Raw genomic sequence first — 18,969 nt, forward strand, 5'->3', positions numbered from 1 at the left:
GACAATTAAAGGAGGCTGACTGGTATTTTCCAGGTAGGCAGCTTGGTATCTCTTAGGCCACGCAGACAGCACACCCAAGCAGGCCTAGAAGGTCCCCCTGTCTACCTGGGCATTGGACCAGCCACCGGGACGCCATGTAGTGAGACACCACACCACCGCCACAGTGATGGTCAGTCTGCTGAATCTATTTTTGAAATAAATATTTGAAAAGGTCAGAGAGAGTGTGCCCTCTCCAACTTCAAGTTTATGACTGTTCTCTTGTCAGAGATGGGTTCATGACCTGGAAACATTCCCAACCTCAGTTTCCCTCTCCCAGGGGAAAAATCTAACTCACTGTCCTCATTGAAAATTATTTCAGATCTTTTGTTTTACTTGATGAAAGTGAAGATTCAAGAAAGTCATGCATCATTTTTGGGATGAGATCATGCAGAATATTCTTCCAATGCAATTCTTTCAGCAATCGCCCATGTGAGTGGGGCTACTGTCAGTTGCTCAATTCACCCAATCCATTTCCAAAGTATTCTTTGCAAAAGCCTATTAATTTTAGAATTCCCCAAGGATCCATAATTGGCTTCTTCTTATTTTTCACCTGTATGTTGCTCTCAAAAACATTATCCAAAAATACATCAGGTTCCTCCTGCATTCTGAAGACACCTAACTCTACCCTGCACTGTCTCATTCAACTCTTCCAGTACCTCCATACTGCATGCTGCTTGTCTGATATCCAGGACTGGATGAGTAGATGTTTCCTCCAATTAACCATTGGGAAGATCCAAGCCATTGTCTTTGGTCCTTGCTACAAACGCCATCCTTTAACCCCTAATTCACCTCCATCTCTGGCAAATGTCTCAAGCTGAACAAGACTGTTCATAACCTCAATTTCCGCCTTGGCTCTGAGTTAAACCTCCAGTCCCATATCCTCTCCATTCCCAGAATCACCTATTTCCACCTCTAATATTGTTCATGTCTACTCCTGCCTTGGTCTTCTGCTGCTGAAACACTTATTCATGCTTCTGTTGCCTTCAGATTCAATATTCTAATGCTCTTCTACTCAGCTTCTTGAGTTCAACTCTGCATAAACCTGAACTAATTCAACATTCTGCTCATCATATCCTAACCAGTGCCAAATCCTGTTCACCAACACCCCTTTGCTTGCTGACCTTTTTAGACCCCAGTCCTTCAACATCTCATGTTGAAAATTCTCATCCTTTCTTTCAAATCCCTCATAATGTCATGCCTCCTTACTTTGGTAATCTTTTCTAGGCCTTTAAATCACCAGCAACTTTGTGTTCCTAATCCGACCTCATGTGCAATCTGACACCCTTTGTTCCATAAATGGCCATTCCTTTAGTTACCTTAAGTTCCGGCATTCTCATCCCAAGGCCTTGAGCTTCTTCAACTCTCTCTCTTTCTCTCCTCAAGACACTCCTTAAAACTTAGCTGACCAAATTTTTGTGCATTGTCCTAAAGACACCTTTTTTGGCCCTGGGTCAGTTTTTATGATCACACTCTTGTGAAGTGCCTTGGGACATTTTACTACATCAAAGGCACAACATAAATGTGCATTACTGTTTATTTAGTGATTGAAAATCTCAAAGTCACACAAGAGCCTCCTCATTTGCTGAGTTTTAGGTGATTAGTCCACCATTTAGTCTGCAGAAGGGACACTCTTCGAGAATGTGCAATATTGTTTGTACCTTGTGTGGCCTGTCCTGAACCTGTTTAGCAAGGACTACCCTCACTGCAATACTTCAGAACCTGCCATGCACCAAATGGGGTATATCACAGGGAACTTGTTACTGACTTCCTATGTTTCCCATTTCTTAATCTAAAGAATATTTGCAGTAAATCTTGCTCAGGAAAGTTTCTCCTTATGCAGTGCCAAGACAGAAGGCGGGCAACCAATTGGTTAAACAGGTCATCATAGACTGATAAGTGAGGTGCTGCATGGATAGTTTCAACCAGTTTTTGGGTGGGACTTTCTGGCCACACTTGCCCCAAGACTGGAAAATCCTGCGCAAGGGCAACTGACCTTTGCATGGTCCTGACCCACCCATGTTGGGCGGGATGGGAAAATTCCGCCCTGTGAGATTTCGTCAATTGGCACGTGTAGTGGAGTGATGTTTGCGAGGACAGGATGCCAAGGTACGGATGCCAAGTGGAGAGTCCCAGTTATGATGCATTTTTGGATTTAACTGAATGTCCACAAGATATGTGTGTGATGTCCTTTGCCAGGCAGGTGTGAAGTATGATAGGGCAGGTGCTGACATCCAGAGCGTTGTGGCAACAGCATCTCATATGGATCCAGCAACTATCAGCCACTCCACCAGTCTTTGTGTCATTCACAAAATTACTAAGTAGACACCACCCCACCCCCCGACATTTTCCTCCAAATCATTTATACATACTGCAGAGGTCCCAGCACTGATCCTTGCGGAACACCACTAGCTACAGATCTCCATTCTGAAGAACACTCTTCCACCACTATTCTCTGTCTTCTATAACTTGTGTCCATCTAGCTAGCCCACCCCAAATCCCATGTGATTTTAGTTTTTGTACCAATCTGCCATGTGGGACTTCGTCAAACACCTTACTAAAGGCCATATAAACTACATCCACAGCCCTTCCTTCATTAATTATCTTTGTCCCCTCGTCTAAAAACTCAATCAAGTTTGTGAGACATGACCTTCCCTGTACAAAAACATGTTGCCTGTCACACTCTAGTCTATTTCCTTCCATAATTATGAAGATTTTGCAACAGAAATAAAGATGTGCATAGTGCATTTCCTGACCTCAGGATTTCAACACACCAATCATTTGCAGGTGAGGTAGAAAATTGTGTCAGTGCATTTTCAAAACATGTTCATGAGCAAATACACCATATGGTGTAGTACTAAACCATAGGGACCAGGCACTCCTACATTCATATCATAATCATGATCTACGTTGAATAAACTGATTTCAGAGAGAACAGCATCCAGTATACTAAAATTGGCTTCAGTTCTCCAGAATTAGGGAATGAAAAAATCAGACAGACGTCCTGTTGTTAAATTACTGTCGAGCAACCACTCTTCCAAAGTGCTATGTGTGACCCAATAGTCTGTTAATATCCATTGTTTAAACATAAAGGCCTGAATTTTACACGACATATTTTCTCAGACCTGCTGGAGATCAATTATTCAATGGCAGCCAGTGTGAAAGACGTCTAGATAAGGTCAGCAGGGCTGACGGGGGACAGGTATGCGATGGGCTCGGACTTCAACAGCGGCCCAGAAGGAAGTTTAAAGGCAGCCGTCAGAGACTGCTGAAGACAATGCAAAAGGCAGAGGAAGGTCCTGCATCATGGTGGCTGCAGGACCAGGAAGTCATGGCAGCTGAGAGGGCATTTCCAGCAGGCAGCAAGCTTCCTGTTTTTCAGACAAGTGTCTGCATTCCTTTGTGGAGGTGACTGGTGGCAGCCAGAAGGGGCACTCTTTTGCCATGGGATGGAAGAAGGAGGTCACTTGATCTCACCAAGTAGGCCTGAGCAGAAGTGGCAGTTGCGGTCAGCGGGTATGACCTGGTCTGATGCACTTGGATACAGTGCTGGAAAGGTTCAATTATCTGTGCTCTGCAAGGGTGTGTACTACATGGTCACTGTCCAGTGTGGGGGACTGGGAAGGGTGCCCACCCATAGTTGTATTCAAACGTGTGGGAATCAGGGAGTCTCAGAATAAACCTCTGCCTTTGCGTGTAAAGGCTGTAGAGAAGATCTGAAGCCCTGGTCCATCAAAGGATCAGGTGTGCAAAGGGTTTGGGCATTTCCACATGCCTTTTGGGAGTAAAAACGGGTGGAAGGGGCTACATAGTATGGTGCTAGAGATGGAGGACTGAGTACTCAATGGAACTCTGCACTTACAGGAGAAACTTCACCATAACAACTCTGAGACGTCTGCCATTGGCAATGGGGTGCCTAACCTGGCAATCCTCATCAGCTATGAGCTGGAAGCCCTGGAGCCCAAGTACAAGCAGGGAGAGAGGTCATCAAATCACGGAGTGACTGGCATCTTAGGGGAAGGTAAGGACCCAGTGTGCAATCATCCCTTATCAGGACTTCAGTGATGCACCAATCGCTGAACCACTGAGATGCAACTGATAGCAATCATGCTGGGCTGCACTGCACGTACATGGACTCTGTCTGATATGACTAATAGTTCTGACCGATAGTTTTTATCCCTCAGATAAGCCATCCACCAGAGCCAGCCAGGAGGCTGATGATTCTCCATGGACATTACAGCAGGCGCCATGTAGATGCACCCGCAGCACACCCTTTCTCAGAATCAATGCAGATCAGCTCAGTTGGTAGTGATAGTGATGTGTGCACACCACACTCATTTCAGGAGATGTTGGAGGCAGGGAGTACTTAGAGCACTGGTAATTGGAATGCTGGAAACCAGGACCATGCTGACTTTAAGGAAAATGATGAGCCTTTGGAGCTGTCAATCTGGTGGCAAACCCTAGATGTTCAGCAGGATGCATGGACAGATCAGGTGGAGATCCCGGAGGGTCTGTGGCCGTGGTCTCTGTCATGGAGGGGTCCTTGTGGAGCTTGAGCGTTGTGTTGACCCTTAGTCCTGAGTGCATACCATCATCTGCTCAGAGAGTGGCAACTTTCATGGAGAGGCAGTTGCAGCTCTGGACAGCGTGACGGGTTCCTATGGTTGCACTTGGACCTGCAAGCCCTCACACAGGCACTTGCTTCAGGAGGTCACTGCCTATGTGGGAGAAAGATGAAGCACAGTGTCTCACAGATAGGTGCCCATTCTTCAGTGGTGAGCAGGGAGGTCCAGACATGCCCCACAATGGCAGGCAAGCTCAGTGTCATATCTTTGGGCTCCTCTCAAGATGCCCCTGATGAGGGCAGTAGCTCCTCTATCTCTCTGCCAGTCATTGCACCATCCTCAGAGTCCACAATGATTGAGCAGTGCCCAGTTAAGTTGCTGAATACATCCTCTCAGTCGGAGCCTGCACAAGTCCTGCCAGCCATAGGACAATCACCAAGGTCATCTCCGCCTACAGGACAACACAGCCAGTAATCTGCCTCTAATTTTGCTGACAGTGAGGGGTGGGTTGGGACCTAAATTTAGCAGCTGCCAACATAAGTGTAAGACACAGTGAGCACAGCAATGGGTTTGCAGTGGAGGCTTATGTTTTTTCTTATATCAGAAGTATTTAAATCAGTTATGACAGGGTGTTTTTTGTTTGTTTTACATTAATGTTGTAAAGAAAAATTAGTTTTTTGCTCAAAAGCCCCATGTGCTTGTGTATTCGATGTGTGTTTGTCTCATCAATGCCAGATGAAAGATGTTTGGGGCATAAGGCGGTGATGTAACATCGGGCTCATGGTATGGATAGGCGTGAGACATTTGGGAGGAGTTGGTGCCCATAGACTGAGACTGAAGGCAGGCCTGGCAGCCTAGCTCAAAGAAAGCTGAATCAAAGTCTCCCTGGTGTCCCAGCCTCCCTCAGACTCTTTATTCTCGCAATCTGCGTGTCTGGGTTCTGCATCTGAGTCTTCATTCGATTCATCCTCTGAGGTAGATACTCCTGCTTCAGTGTCCTCCTGGTCCAGTGGATCTCCATAGAGGGAGCAAAACTATGAAGAGCACAGCAGACAATGATACTAGGTGAATATTGCAGAACGCTCTCTAGAGCTGTCCAGGCATTAAAACATCATTTTCAGCAGACCGACTGTCCTCTCCACCACTTTCCTTGTGGAGACATGGCAGCGATTATATCTTTCCTCTGCCTCTCTCCTTGGGTGCCTGAAAGGCATCATCAGCCGCCTTTTCAAGGGATACCCCTTGTCACCCAGCAACAATCTGCTGAGGCAAGCTGGAACCGTGAACAGCCTCAGCACTTGTGAGCGCTACAGTCTTTAGGCATCGTGGGGGCTGCCAGAGGATCTTACACAGTTTGTATAATCTGGGACCTGTGGTCACAAACTATCTGAATATTCATGGAGTGAAATGCGTTCCTGTTGACAAAGGTTGATGGTCACATGGGTGCAATTAGTGGCACCCTCGGATGTTGGGGAATTCTGCAATTGCAGTAAAGCCTCTAGCCCCCTCAGCCTGGCTGACTTGATCCATTCCTGAAATAGGGGAATGTTCTTATCCACCTGAACAGAGCATCAGTCACCAGCTTGACACAGCTGTGTGCAGCTGGCTGGGAGACTCTGCAAAGATCACCCACTGAGCCCTGGAAAGTGTGACACTGACCTTGAGGGCAACGTGCATTGGGTGTCCACCCACACAATTGGAGGCTTCCTCTGGTCCAATCATCTGGCAAATGGTCATGACTGCTTCTCTTGAAAGCCGGAGCTTCCTGCAGCGCTGCCATGACCTGGCTGCCTGTACATCCTGGTAGCTGGGTAGAGGACATTCTGCGGGAATGTCCTCCTTGCCCTCCCTGCTGGCCCTGAGCACCCTGTGCCTGCGCCTCTGCTCTGAGGTGATGCCTACAAACACCTGGCCTCCTCTCTCTTTGTTCTCTATCCTCTTCATGGGGATGCTCAGTACTGAGTAGACTATATCTGCAGCGATGCAAATGAAACTGACCAGTGCATGAAGGGTGCCAGAGATTAGCAAATCTCAGATTTCACAAGACTACAATGTTCTGAAAACTCCAGACTAGATGCACAAACTTCCAAAAACAGATTAAATATCTGCCAATGTTGCTCATGCATTGAGCTAGAGCTCGCACAGGTAATGTAATATTCCAGTCAGTAGCAATTTCAATTCTCAATGAATTCCCTAATTGTCAGTGAGTGCACAACCAATCCAAACATTGACCAAAATATCACACAAGTGTTTGATGACTTCAAGATGTGCGCCTGATATCTTCACATGCAATTTCATGTGTTTCTGATTGGGCACATTTTTGCCTGGGCAGCAGATGTCACAATCCGTGAATCAGTTTCTGAATGAAAGATACTTACTTAGCACTTTTACAAAGTGGAAGCAAACTAATTAATATAAAGACTGATTTATTAAACTACTAATGCATTAGTTAGTCACTTGAATAATAAGGGCCCTAAGGGCCTCAGGTAAATATATCTCTTTTGTGTCTCAAAATTAACCCTGGCCATGTCCCTAGCTATGTTCCAACTTTTCAGAACTTGCTGCCAAAGTGAAGTATGGAAGCAGGAATAAGAGAAAAGGGAAGTAAGTGGAAGAGTTTGAAATTAGTTTAATTATTTGAAAAGGACAGGCCGGATGAAGTTGGATTAGATGGAAAATATCCAACTAAATTTAAAAATAAAATCAAGAGATCACAGGTCAAAGAGAGGATACAAAAGAAAAGGATTAAGATGTTTTTAAAATTTTAAATGATGCTTTATTTTGATGTTATGGTTTGCCATATAAAAAAAACTTGCATTAAAAACTGGTTGCCTCACTGGGGAGATGCTGTTACTCAGAATTTCAGAATGTAGAGGTGCTATCAGTTCCATCCGGATCTTACAGTCCTGCATAAATTTACCTTTCCTATTCATAACTGTGTCTAGACTGTATGGTTTAAATCTCAGCTGCCTTGATCATAGGATATCTTGCACTGGGTAGGAGGAGGTTTAAGTGTTTTGTGTTCAACACAAGAGATATATAGGACAATGAATTGGAAAACAGAACTGGAGAAATTGCAGGAAAAGAAAACATGCTTCAGTACAGTTAGATGTAAGTGTAGTGAACGTTGATATGCAAAGGGATTCAAGCGTCCTCATACATCAATCACAGAACGGTGACATGTAGTTACAGCAATTAGTTCAATAAGCAATTAGGAAGGCAAATAATACGTTGACCTTCGTTGCAATGAGTTTGGAATTTAAGAATCAGAAGTCTTGCTACAATTACATAGGGCTTTGGTGAGAACACACTTGGAATGAAACTTGATGTTTTGGTCTCCTTATCTAATGAAGGATATTTTGCCTTAGAGGGAAGCAACAAATGTTCACTAGATTAATTTCTGGGATGAGAGGGTTGTCCTATGCGAAGAGGTTGGGTAAAATATGCCAATATTATCTGGAGTTTAGAATGACAGGTGAGCTTATCAAAATGTTTGCACAGAACTTGACAGGGTAAATTCTGAGAGTCTGTTTCCCCCAGCTGGAAAGTCTGGAACTAGAAATCATAGTCTCAAAAAAAGGGGTCAGCCATTGTGATGAAGAGAAATGTCTTCACTCAGAAGGTTAGGCATCTGAATTCACCTCCCAAGAGGGGTGCGGATGCTTGGTCAATGAGGAAATTAGAAATTGAAAGTGATTGATTTTTGGGCACTAAGGGAATCAAGGGTGTGGGAATAGGGAAGGAAGTGGAGTTGAGATAGACACAATGGCCTGATTGAATGGCAGAGAAAGCTCACAGCAATGTTGTCCTATTCTGCAGATGATGATGTCCGACCAGATGCAGAAGAAAGCCCTCATGTTTCCAGGACATCTTCCTTAAGGCCCGAGAATACTGTGGAAGATTGAATCTCCCCCGCTACTCCCACTCCAAGACTGGGAGTTAGAGAGAGGGAAGTGTGGGAATTGGAGTTGGGTGGAATCTATAGTTCTGAAAAAGGAAAATGTATCTTAAATAGTTAGAGGCCTAGTTTCAGGTTGTTGTTAAAAAGTTGGATAGTATAATTGAAGGGAAGGTGTAGTAAAAAGGGTTAACAGATAAGCGAATGAATGACATAGATAGTGATGTACCACTGAATTATGTTAGACTCTCTCCCTCTGTCTCTCTCTCTCTCTGTCTCTCAAGTGAGAAGAGTAAGAATTATGCCGAGGAGCAACATGCCTACTCAGTAACATTTTTAGACATAGTATTAGGTACAAGAGTACTTATTTAAGAACCATGTGCTATATCTAGAGTCCAAAGTAGAAGGATCCATTTCAGGACACTAGATGCCACATTTGGTTAAATGCTGCCTTTTTGTCACTTCTCACCTCACCTCTTTAATTCGGCTCTTTCGTCCATCTTGGGCTAAAACTGTAATGAAGTCTGGAGCTAAGTAACCTAAATCCAAACTGAGCATCAGTGAGCAGGTTACTGCTGGGTAAGTGCTGCTTGATAACACTGTTGATGACACTATCCATCTCTTTCCTGATGATTGAGAGCAGACAGATGGTGTGGTAATTGACTGCAATCGCTTTGTTTTGCTTTTTGTGGGCAGGACATATCCTACTAATTTTCCACATTGTTGGATAGATGCCAGTCCTGTAGTTGTATTGAACAACTTAGCTAGGAGTTCAGCTAGGTCTGAAGCACAAATCACCATTCAATGGGACCACGGCTGATCCTCTATTTCAACACTATACTCCTGCCACTCCCCAGTACCTGTTCATGCCTTCGGAGCCTAGAAATCCATAGAATTCCTACAATGCAGAAAGGGGCCATTCGAGTCTGCACTGACTTCCCAAAAGGGCATCTTACCCAGGCCTGCCCTCCAGCCCTAACCCCTTAACCCTGCGCATTTACCATGGCTAATCTACCCAACCTACTTATCTTTGGACACTAAGGGGTAATTTAACATGGACCGTAGAGGAAACTGGAACACCCGGGGGAACCCACACAGATATAGGGAGAACATACAAACTCCACACAGACGTCACCCAATTGAATTGAACCTCGATCTCTGGCACTGTGGGGCAGCAGTAAACCATCCTTGCTGCTATACTGAAGTCCTCTTGCAACGAAGGCCAACATACCATTTGCCTTTCTAACTGCTTGCTGCACCTCCATAATTGCTTTAGTGATTGATATACAAGGATACCCAGGTTCCTTTGTACATTAACATTTCCCAATCTAAGACTATTTAAATAATACCCTGCCATTCTGTTTTTCCTACTGTAGCGGATAACTTCACACTTATCCACATTGTAATGCATCTGCCATGTACTTGCCCACTCACACAAGTTGTCTAAATCGCGTTGAAGCCTCTTTACTTACTCCACAACATGCACAATTCCATCTAATGTGTAATCAGCAAACTAGGAAATATTGCATTCCATTCCTTCATCCAATCTGTTGCATATATATTGTGAATAGCTGGGGTCCAAGCACTGACTTCTGCGGTACCCCACTAGTCACTGCCTTCCATTCTAAAAAAGACGCAGTTTCTTGTTCTCGATCCACACCAATATATTACCTCCAATTCCAAGCGCTTTAATTTTAAAGCTGGAATTTATCAAAACCTTTCTGAAAATCCAAATAAACCACATCCACTGGTCCTCCATTATCTATTCTACTAGTTATGTCCTCAAAAATCTCCAGTAGTTTTGTCAAACGTGATTTCCCTTTCACAAATCCATGTTGACTTTGTCTAATCCTGTTGATATTTTCTAAACGTCCTCTCACTACATCCTTTATAATAGACTCTAGTATTTTCCTTACTGATGTTAGGCTATCTGGTCTGTAATTTCCTGCCTTCCTTCTCTCTCTTTTTTTAAAAAGTGGGGTTTCATTTATCATCTGCTGGGCCTGTTCCAGAATATACAGAATTTTGGAAGTTGACAATCAACACATCTGCTATTTCCATGGTCACCTCTTCAGTACCCTGAGATGTAGATTGCCAGGCCCTGGGGACTTGTCAGCTTCCAGTGCCATTAATTTTTCCAGCACTTTTTTTTAACTCATACTAATTTCCTTTAATTCATGTTTCTCACTGGAATTTTGCTTTTGTAACATTTCAGGAATATTATTTTTGTCTTCTGTGAAGAAAAAACTATTGTTTAATTGCTCCATTGTTTCCTTGTTGTCCATTTTAAATTTTTCTGTTCCATACTGTAAGCTACCATTAGCTAAAATTGAAGCTCAAAGAAATAAAGACAAATTATTGGCCTGGTTAGAAAATTGGCTCAGTAGTAGAAAACAGAGAAAAAAGATAATGGCTGGATGCTATAATTGGCAGCAGGTGACTAGTAGTGAGTAGTAGGAACCGAGAGAGTGTGGCAGTCTTGAGAGAACGGGAATGTGGATAGCACAGGAGTGTGGAAAGAGTGGGAAACCAGAGAGAGTTGTGTATGTAGAAAGTAGAAACCCCAAAAAAGTAGGAGCGTGGCGAGGGCAAGAACAAGGGGACAGCAGGAACATGGAGAGAACTGGAGCACAGGAAGAACAGGAACAAGGAGAAAGCAGGAGCACAGGGAGAGAGCAGGTGCACAAGGAGAGCAGAAACACGGAGACAGCAGAAACATGGAGCGAGCAGGAGCACAGAGAGAGCAGGAGCACAGAGAGAGCAGGAGCACAGAGAGAGCAGAAGCAGTGGTTAGCACTGCCTCACAGTGCCAGGGACCCAGGTTCAATTTCCGGCTTGGGTCACTGTGCAGAGTTTTTATGTTCTCCCGCGTCTGCGTGGGTTTCCTCCAAGTGCTCTGGTTTCCTTCCACAGTCCAGAGGAAGTTCTAGTTAGGTGTATTGGCCGTGCTAAGTTCTCCCTCAGTGTACCCGAACAACTGCCGGAGTGTGGCAGCTGTGGGATTTTCACAGGAACTTCACTGCAGTGTTAGTGTAAGCCTACTTGTGACACTAATAAATAAACTTTAAAAAACAGAGAGAGAGCAGGAGCAGGGAGAGAGCAGGAGCACAGATAGAACAGGAGCATGGAGAGGGAGCAGGAACCGGAAGAAAATTGGAACAGGGGTAAAGCAGGAATAAGGAGAGAACAAGAACAGACAGAAAGCAGGAACAGGGAGAAAACAGGAGCATGGAGAAAACTAGTATATGGAGAAAGCAGGAGTGCAGAGAGAACAGGGGAATGGATAGAGGAGTGACAGAGAGAGAGAGCAGGAGAACAGAGAGAGAGGAGAATGGAGAGAACAAGAGCACGGAGAAAGAGCAGGAGACAGAGAGAGCAGACTCACGGACAGAGCAAGCACAGGGAGCAAGTAGGAGTGCAATGAGTGCAGAGCATTGCTCTGGTTGCCATTCTCCTGCTTACCCTGCACCACACCTCTCAGAGCTGAGGGTGTAAGAGTGTTTGCTCACAACTGCCACTATAAGGCTAGCCCCCATGTCCTGGATTGCATAACCCACCAACCCTCCAAAAGATCTCTCCAGACCCCAGTTTAAGGTCTAGGATGGCATATTTGCAGTTTAGGAGCAACAGGTTGAGAAAGTTCAGAGGAGTAATGGCTACATTGAACACAGTCACATGGATCTGTTGAAAAAATCTCTTTGTAGGACTGAATGTTCTTTTTAGTTAAAAAAAACAAAATGTCTATTAATGAATACATTGTAATTGGAGGAATGTAGTTCAATCTTTGAAATAGGTCTGACAAACAAAATTATCTTTACAAAATAATAGTAAGAATGAGAGATGCTGTCTTTGCATTCATTTTTAGATGGATATTGTTGTGATGGGGTGGCAATAATTATGTGGTAATATTCGTTGCCAGGGAACAGATGCCAGTTGTGTTCATTTCTTTTCTGGATATTGTAGCAGATGGGGAGTGATTATCAGTCACTTCTGCAAAGCTAATCAGAATCTGTATCCACAGAAAATAGGTTTCATTCTATTTTAATTTACACATCACCATGCCACTCTCAGGATGCTAAACAAGGGTTGACTTTTTTTATTGTCTGTGTGGAGTCTGCACATTCTCCCCATGTGGGTTTCCTCCGGGTGCTCCAATTTCCTCCCACACTCCAAAGATGCGCAGGTTAGGTTGATTGGCTATGCTAAATTAACCAGAGTGTCAGGGGATTGGCAGGGTAAGTATGAGGGTTGAAGGAATAGGGTCTGGGTGGGATTGTGGTCAGTGCAGACTCGATGAGCTGAATGGTCTCCTTCTGCGCTGTAGGGATTCTATGACTCTAAGAGTAGGAGACATTTACAACATTTTGCAATTCACCGTATATTGTTTCATCAGGAAGACGAGAGATGCCCTGTAGAGACAGGGAGAAGACCCTTCTTCATTTTCTGTCTCATGAATGAGAACCAGGAGGAAGGGAAACATGTTTTTTCCAGGCTAACAGGATTCTTAATGTGCCATTGACCACACACATGGCTCTGCAGGCCCCACATATCATCAGGGTTACAGTTGGAACTGCAAGAGTTATCATGAACATGCAATTTGTGATTTGTGTGCAGTCATGTCCAGAAGGTACTGTTGCTGAATGTCTTGTATCATGGCAGTAGTCACAACTGATTCATCCTGAGCCAATCATCTAGACCTTCCATCTTTGATCCACCACAAAGAATGAGATTCTGGCTGTTGGGTGACAAGTAATAACCCCTATACCAACGGCGAATTGTTTTTGTCTACTATCATGTGGACATTGCACCTGCCATGAGAACCATACTGTCACAAGGAATGTTGTGAAGCAAACATTGGCATACTAAAAGAATGGTTCAGCTGCCTGAAACACTTGGAGGAATCCAGAAGTACTCACTACAGTGTGTTTCCAAGTTCCTGGTGATCTGCTGTGTCCTTCACAACCTCTCTTCATGAGGATGCAGTCCTTGTTAACCAAGCCTTCATGGGGCGCCTTGAGAAGAAGACAATGAGAAGAAAGGAAGGAGGCATCCAGGATTCATCCTGGATGGAATATTTAAACTTTGGTTTTCATGACATCTCATCCTCACCTCACTGCTTCCCACCTTTCAATCGCTCGGCTATGGATCATCACAGTGACCTTTTGGCCAAAACGCAGCACTGAACTGTTGGGTATTCAGCAACTTCTCTGCTCCTTCCCACAGTAATGTGCAAGGGAAGGAAGAGTATCACTGACTGTTTTGTAATGAATTTGGCTGATGTGTCTGCTATAGTCGAATAGCTGGAGGTATATGAAAGCTGTGAGAGGAGGGCAAGAGGATGCTCTACTGTTGCGTTATCAGTTTTCTTCCTTCTATCAAATCCTTGCTCACAATATTCCAGCAGCTGCTATATTCTGTGTGCATTTCCCTGTAAAGGGGACAGGCTGCTTTTAAGAAGTGCAAGCTAACTATATATCTTGTTGATCGTGAACACTGTTGGGCCCATTGCTGAGCATGCAGCCAGTCAACAGAGCATTTTGCATTGGCCAACGTGCTATAATCTTGTTGGTGAGCCGGCAGTACAAAGCTGTTTGTGCTGCAATGGGACTGGGTGCAGGGTAATCACAATGGTTATGCCTGATATAGGATCAATTCAAACTATTTCCCATATGAATGTGTTCAGGAGAAGAAAGAAACTAAAAATAATGGTGTGCCATACCACTGCATCTCATTTTCCTCCCTTTCTAATTTAATCAATCAGTGCCTTCACACTGTTAATATAAACACTTGTGATAGTTTAATAATTGAATATGTTGCAGTAAAAAAAAGTTGTCAACACTTGTGTGGATGCAATTTAAAATGCATCGCTAACCAAAAAAGTTTACTGCATTTCTGACAGCAATTCTATTGTGATGAAAATGGCTCTCTCCCTCTATATTAAAAGCAATGTCACTCTTCCAAGAGAAATAGAATCAAATCCAATAAAATACACATGGAATGATCTCAGGATGTCCAAACTGCTTAACAACCAATGAAGCATCAAGATTTGCATTGATATATCATCTTTCATGATTTCAGATCATCCCAAAGCACCTCACAGCCAATTAAGTACTTCTGAAATGAAATCATTGTTGTAATTTTGAAAATGCTGCAGACAATTTCAAATAGTACCATGAAATATGTTGCATCCACCAGTCTCCATTTAATCTATCTAAAAAACAGAGGATGAGATTCTCCAGCCTCCGAGCCACGTGTTTCCCGCCAGTGGGAGGTGGCACATTGTTTGCTAGTGGCGGGATTCTCTGGTCCTGCCACTGTCAATGGGAATTTCCGTTGACATCACACCACGCTAGCGGGTAAGCCATGGCTGGAGGTGTGCTGCTGGTGGGATCAGAGAATCCCGCTGGTGTGAACAAGCAGAGATTGCCAGCCAGCACCTCTGATTATTCATAGTACCTCAATACTGCACTTGAAGTATCAGCTTAGATTGTATGCTCAAATCCTGGCACGGGAAACAAACTCACAATCTTCTAACTCAAAATGTGGAGATACTGAGGTTGGACTGGGGTGGGCACAGTGAGCAGTCTCACAACACCAAGTTAAAGTTCAACAGGTTTATTTGGAATCACGAGCGTTCGGAGTGCTACTCCTTCATCAGCTGAGTAGAATTCATTCTCCACTCACCTGATGAAGGAGCAGTGTTCTGAAAGCTCCTGATCAGTCAAGGCCTTTCAGTTTGAAAATGAATTATTCATTTTAAGATTACTGTTACAATCCTTGGTGAGATTAATAACTTCCAAACTTCCAGTTGCTTGCTAAAACAATGACAGCATGAGATGTCTTATGTTTAAAAACTTATACTGTAACAAATGGCTAAAAGCACTATTGACGAAACACCATTTTCTGTTTGTTGGCAACCAATAGTTTAAACTATAGAGGACATTCCCTATATATGGTCAACACCCATCACATTCTCCGAAGAATTAGCAAAATGTTCACAGGTGTTCCCAGCTTCGAGTGGATGCCCATATTCCAGTTTCACCAAATAATTACTTTGAATGACCATCTCCAGGCACATTCCTCAGCTTTCAGAGTTTCTTACGTCTACCACCAGTTTGTTCTGATTATTCTTCTTTTGCCTTGGCCATGTCAGAACAAATCTCCCAGAACTTATGGAAGGTGGCAAGGTGTGTCTCTTTAGCTAGACACTGTCCCCTGTGATAACTCGCAAAATCAAGCAACCTTTCCTTTCTGCTAACCACTGAACTGTTACTATCTGTCTCTCCAGGATAATCACTAAGTTGAAGGGAGCACGTCACATGATCTCAAAATGTCATCCTCTTCTCTCTTCTCCATGGCAATGTGAAACGTTTTATCCTTTCATCCAGGTAGAAATGAAAATTAATTATCTTTGATCTCAACTCTCCTTCACCTTAGGAGTAACAGCACAGTTTACAACTGATACCAATAACACCTTATTGGGAAGATGGAAGGAGGCGTGATTTTGAGCCCGCACTCTCTGTCTGCAGGAATGGCAACGCGTGCTCAAAATCTGGAAAGCATAATTTGTGCCGGTGAGTTTCCAAGTTCCGATCTTACCTGCCCCTCACTGCTGGAGTTGTGTGAAACATGCTTCGGGATTGCAGAAAACTCAGTTTAATACATGAGCATTTCATTAATGATCACTCTGTCTGGGACTTTGATCCTCACCCGATATTCAGCAGGCAGCAGTGTGCCATCACGCCGGTACCATTAACAACAGCTTCACCTAAACGGGAACCTGTTTTGGGGGTCTCCCCTATGGCTACACTCATCGTTACGTCCTCGTGCCGCCACATTTTGCCAATGAGTTGAGGCTATGCCTCCTGCATGATGCGGTGAAACATGTACCCTTAACTCTTCTGCAAGTGTGTCTTAGGATCTGGAGAGAAAACCACTGTAACATAGTAATTTTCTGGCCAGAAACAACACTGCCATTTTTTGTTGAGATTTCACCCTCAGTCAACCCATTGTAAATTCAGAGGGGGCGGGGGGTGTGATCTTCAACCCATTCCCGCTGTCTGGAGGAATGTTCGACAGATGCTCAAGGTCCAGAAATCATGCATCTCGCTGCTGAGATCGTGATTTTGGATTTTCCCGCCCATTGTCAGTGATGTCATCACATTCACGCCAATAACAGATGTGAACCTGAGTTCATTTAAATCCACTCCACTCGCCAGTTATTGAGGCTCCCCCGGTACAACAGGTTCACTTATATGTGAGTCTCCCCAGGGATGTAAAGGTGAGTACAGGCCTTGGGAAAGATGGACATAGCCAGGCAGTGCCCCTTGGCTCTGTCCCTGGCGCAGTTTGGACCTGCTTATCAGTTCCACCCTGGCAGTACCAAACTGGCAGTGCTAACCTGTGCCAAGGGGCTGTGCCAGTGGTGAAGCCAGTGCGAACTTCATGGGGGATGGGTGGGAAATCATTCATATGTAAAGGTGAGCCACAGCAGATATGGGAGTGAGGGATGCTGGCAATGGACATTGAGTGGAGGGGAGGGGAGGGGGGCCAATGATCAGGGGGAAGGGGAGGAGGGTGCCTGCACAGAATTTTAGGGGGGGGGGGCAAAAGTGGTCCAGTGATCACTTGCTTGGGTGGGGGGATCATTGTGTGCCATCTCCAATCAGGGGCGAGGGGGAATTGAGTGCCTGTCCAATCAGGGGTAGGTTAAGTGCAGGTTCCAATCAGGATGGGATTGGGGGCAGCCTCTGAGACATCCCTGTACAGCTGGGGGAGAGGTTAATTGCTGTTCTGACTGGGGAGCCCTTTAAAGATGGCGCCCCAATCTCTGTGCAACCAGGTTTTGCAAGCATTGAGGCACCTCCTCTCTCCCCCACTGCCCTCTGTATGATGGTGTGAAACTTGCCCCCTTAATTTTTTTTTGACAGAGTGTTGTAAGATCTGGAGAGAAAACTGACGTGTCCCTTTGGGGAGAAATACACCAGTTTTCTCTCCAGGAACAACACTCTGCCATTTTTGGTAAGATTTCACCCAGAGAGTGCTGCTATTGTCTCCAAGCAAAATACCTTGTACGTAAAATACCAAAGCTTTCCTTTGCTCTCTAACAATCAAACCACCCATATTACACTATCAGACAGACTTCTGAAAATGTCACATGACTATGTTTATTTGCCTAACTTTAACGCTCCAAACTCAAAATATAATATTTTATAAACCTCATCATTTTAACACAAAAGATTAATTGTAGTAAAGTATCTGTTTTGTTCTACATTTACAATGTAAATATTCAATCTTTTTGTTGGATTACTGAATTTCTGGCTTTAACTTTCTCATTGTTTATTTGAGATGAATAATCATTGAAGACCTGATCACCAGCCAAGTCTTTCTCATATCCCACCCAAAGTTCTGACCCCTTCATGTTCCATATTGCCATTTCCCTCTACAGTAAAAGCTCTATCTTGTTTCCTCAGCTAACTGATCTTTCAGTCTCCACCTCTTCCCTAATCGTTATCCCTCCTGACCAGTTTCACAATCTATACCTTTCCCTAAATGCTCTTCTGTTGATCATGCAAGTAGATAACATGGTAGCATATATAAAAGGCAAAAAATGTAATGTAGGAAGCAAGCTGAAGGACTAGCACCCATTTGCAGGACCCATCTATCTGATTTACAGGCCAGAGGATGCTGCAAACAATCTACAAAGATATTTAGATTTTAATTTGCTTTGCAGATTAGTGGAATGAAATTAGATCTTTATGATAGCATGAACAGATGTCTCTATAATCGCTGTATTAATGGCTGTGAAATCTATGTAGAATTGTGAAGCACCAATGACAGAATTGTCTGATATTAGAACTGATTAAGAAACGGGTCTTGTTGTTGGATGACAAGTCATTCCTCAAACAGATGATTTGGCCAGAAGACTTCTTGAACAAATTCCTCCTGATTTGAGACAGGAGAAAAAAACAAATACAGATCAACATCAACCAGACCAGTCTGTAAAAAATATCATTTTTATTTTAAATATGGATACAACTTCCCATGATTAGGCATGAGCTGAGGAATTTTATATCCATAAGGAGGTGTTAATGTCTTTTATGACTGCTGACAATTGAATTCCAGAGAAATACATCAACCTTTTTCCTATTTCTAAGGCAGAGCTCCAACTTTGGAGTGATTATGTTTGTCCCAGCCAGCTATGAACCAAGGTAGCTATTTGTGACTCCTAATATCCCAAGGTGGCGTTAATAACCCAAGCGTTCCCTACTCCCATACACAATCGCCAGAATTCTATGGCCCCACCTGCCACAGAATAGGAGTGAGCAAGGGGCGGACAATGGAAATGTCCTTTGATCTCAGGCGGGATTTTCTGGTCTTGCTCAAGCGAGGCCATAAAATCCTGCCCAATGGGTTTTTTCCAGGAAGCTTAGTTAGCTACCTAAAACCAGGCTGTTACTTGATTGAAAT

The sequence above is a fragment of the Carcharhinus amblyrhynchos genome, chromosome 9 (genome assembly GCF_965287045.1).
Source record: "Carcharhinus amblyrhynchos chromosome 9, sCarAmb.v2.hapA, whole genome shotgun sequence".
Classification (NCBI taxonomy): Eukaryota; Metazoa; Chordata; class Chondrichthyes; order Carcharhiniformes; family Carcharhinidae; genus Carcharhinus; species Carcharhinus amblyrhynchos.